The sequence below is a fragment of the Triticum dicoccoides genome, chromosome 3B, assembly GCF_002162155.2.
Source record: "Triticum dicoccoides isolate Atlit2015 ecotype Zavitan chromosome 3B, WEW_v2.0, whole genome shotgun sequence".
NCBI lineage: Eukaryota > Viridiplantae > Streptophyta > Magnoliopsida > Poales > Poaceae > Triticum > Triticum dicoccoides.
This window is the reverse complement of record NC_041385.1, coordinates 79,854,126-79,857,548: the sequence shown is the minus strand read 5'-3', so window position 1 is coordinate 79,857,548 and position 3,423 is coordinate 79,854,126.

Below are 3,423 nucleotides of genomic sequence, written 5' to 3'. Positions count from 1 at the left end.
TCCAGCCATGCCCTCGTATAGGTGGGAAAAGGTTGCGAGAAAAACATTGGAAAAAATTGAATGTCCAATTTGAGCGGTGGCTACAATACAAGAACCTACAACCTCACACAATCAACGACTTAGAAGTCCGAGGAGTCGATGACCAGGGCTGGCCCTAAGCTAGGGTAATAAGGGCACCTGCTCAGGACCCCTTATCTATAGGGACCAAATCTATGAGTCTCTTCTTTTGAGCTTAAGCTTACTAAGAAGCTACTCCCTCCGTCCCATAATATAAAACGTTTTTGACACTACACTAGAGTCAAAAAATGTCTTACATTATGGGACGGAGGGAGTAGTTGACAACAAGCCAGAGGCCGAGGTCAACCTGAGCAAAGGCCATCTAGAGCGTCCAAATGAGCTAACCAAATACAAAGGTAGGAGGCAGAGGAGTGGTGGGGAGGAATGCCGCGGTGTGTTGAGAAGCAACGATATGGATGGGAGACAACCGAGCCGAGAGGTGGGAGGCGACAATTTCGATCGCTAATGCGTGTGTTGATACCAACAAGGGGGTTGTTTTAAGCCTTTTAAATAAGTAATACTCCCTCCATTACCTTATACAAAGCCATTATAAAAAATACATTGTGCATCTATACAAGGTCACCAATAGTAATCGAGGCAAAATTTAATGATGTTTCCTCGTATTACCAACTTGTTTAATACTTGCATGCATGTTGGCATAATGACACTCTGCTACCTCCTTCCCTTCCCTTCCTTGCGTGAAAGTGGTGTATTTATGATCCCGGTTAACGAAAAGAAAAGTTGGCTTGCAAAACAGTCATTAATTTTTAACTTGGTACATGTAATATGAGTTTGTGGCCTTGTATAACGGAATGAAGGGAGTAGTATTGAACCCAACGAGAAGCAGAAGTTGCTGAAATAGCTAGAATAACTTTTATATACTACTTCCCCTGTCTCATAACATAAGACATTATTGTTGGGGAACGTATTAATTCAAAAAAAATTCTACGATCACGCAAGATCTATCTAGGAGATGCATAGCAACGAGACGGGAGAGTGTGTCCACGTACCCTCGTAGACCGAAAGTGGAAGTGTTTAGTAACGTGGTTGATGTAGTCGAGCGTCTTCACGATCCAACCGATCCAAGTACCGAACGTACGGCACCTCCGTGTTCAGCACACGTTCAGCACAATGACGTCCCTCGAGCTCTTGATCCAGTTGAGGACGAGGGAGAGTTCCATCAGCACGACGACATGGCGATGATGTTATCGGCGCAGGGCTTCGCCTAAGCACTACGATGATATGACCGAGGTGTTAAACTATGGAGGGGGGCACCACACACGGCTAAGAGATTGTATGTTGTGCTTTGGGGTGCCCCCCTGCCCCCGTATATAAAGGAGGGAGGAAGAGGAGGCCGGCCAAGGGGGAGGCGCACCAAGGGGGGGAGTCCTACTAGGACTCCAAACCTAGTAGGATTCGCCCCCCCCCACTACTAGGGAAAAGCCTATACACAGAATCTTACCAGCAGCGCTTCTCAAAATACAATGCTACTGCTATTTAGCAGCAGCGTGTTTAACCAAAACGCGCTGCTGACAGGAAAATAGCAGTAGCGCGTCCACCACAAATCGCGCTACTGCTATAATTGCCATGACCTTGCCCCCGCTAGTTATAGCAGTAGCACTCTGTACAGAACAGCGCTACTGCTATAGAAGTTAGCAGCAGCGCGCTTCTAGGAAAACCGCTACTGCTAAGATCAGCCCACAAGTTTAGTCCCACCTCACTCCGTGAACAGGGTGTTTACCACCTTAAATTTGTTATTTTTGAAACTACCACAACCAGTTGGTCTTCACTGAACAATATGTGTAAAATTTGTGGCCGCAATATGAGTCCTCTCCGGTTCCTACCGGAGGGGACTCATATTGACAATTCAGATTGTACACAAAAAGATCATTGATGGCCAATGTATTTTTGCATTGATGTATTTTTTTGTATAGTTACACTTAGCAGTAGCGGTTTATACGCAACGCGCTGCTGCTATTCAGATTAGCTGTAGCGCGTTTTGGAAAACGCGCTACAACTATCCCTACCTTATCCCCACGCGCACGACCGGCCCTCACTCACACTGATCTCACTCTCGCCCGTGCCGATAACCGTCGTCGTGCGTCGCCGCCGCCACCGCCTTCGTCCGTCCGCCGCCGAGGTACTCCCCTCCTTCCGTCCCTCCTCCCTCCTCCTCCCTCCTCCCTCCGCCTGCGGCCGCCCCTCCCTCCTCCGCCGCCGCCCTCCTCCCTCCGCCTGCGGCCGCCCCTCCTCCCTCCTCCGACGGCAGCCCTCCTCCCACCGCCCTCGACCTCGCCGCCCCTAGCTACCTCTCCGTCGCCCCCCACCCCTGCCACTAGTTAGTACTAGATTTAGTAGTAGTAGATGTTAATTTAGGGTTCATAGCTAGTACTAGATGTTGCTTAGTTAGTACTAGATTTTTAGTAGTAGTTGTGGTAGTTGAACTACTTTAGTTGTAGTTGAACTAGTTTAGTAAGTAAATTAATAAACTAGTTGAACTAGTTGAATTAATAGAACTAATGTATTTTTAGTAAGATAATTAATATAACTAGTTGAACTACTTTATTTTTAGAAAGAAATAGTTTTTTTTCTATTTATAGTAAGTTTATATTTAGTAAGAACTAGTTGAATTAATAAAACTAGTTGAACATGTCATATTTGTTGTTATTTTTTAGTTTAAGCAATTATTCGGGATGTATTAGTGATAACTTATATGGTTTCAGGTGACCACCGCCGTCCCCGTCACCGACCCCCTCCGACATCCCCGCCGTCGTCCCAGTCACCGACCCCCTCCGGCATCGAGGTGAGACCAGCCAAATATCCTTGTATATCTTGTGTTGTTGCTCAAATAGGATATGTGGTTGCCCAAGTGGCCGTTCATGTTCAGTTTACATCTCCGAGTGGCCTATGTTTTGCCGGAGTGTTGATTAATTTCCGTTTCGGCAAATTTCAGGCGCTCGATATGTCCTTTTTTAGCAAAGGTCATGCCGGATTTTTTCGTGAATTCTGGCATGACTTGTGCTAGAATATGTACAAGTTTAATATTTGAATTATGATTGTAGGAAATGTCGTACTCGGACGACGACAGTCTCCCGGGGGAGTGTAGCTGGTGCCACGACGATCGAGGTATGTGCGACAGGTTCGTTCGGCTGGACAAAGATCGGCGCTTCAGCATTAAGCTCGAGGAGACCTTCGATTGTGAAACGGTACGCAACAACGACATGTGTTTTTTTCGTAATTAAGCATGACTTCAACTATTTCAACGTCTAATTTTCATATTTTACAATTCGACTAGCTTATCCCATGCCATGCAAGACGCTATGTCTTGAAGAGGATGGGTTTTGAAGACCATAAAAATTTCGAAAC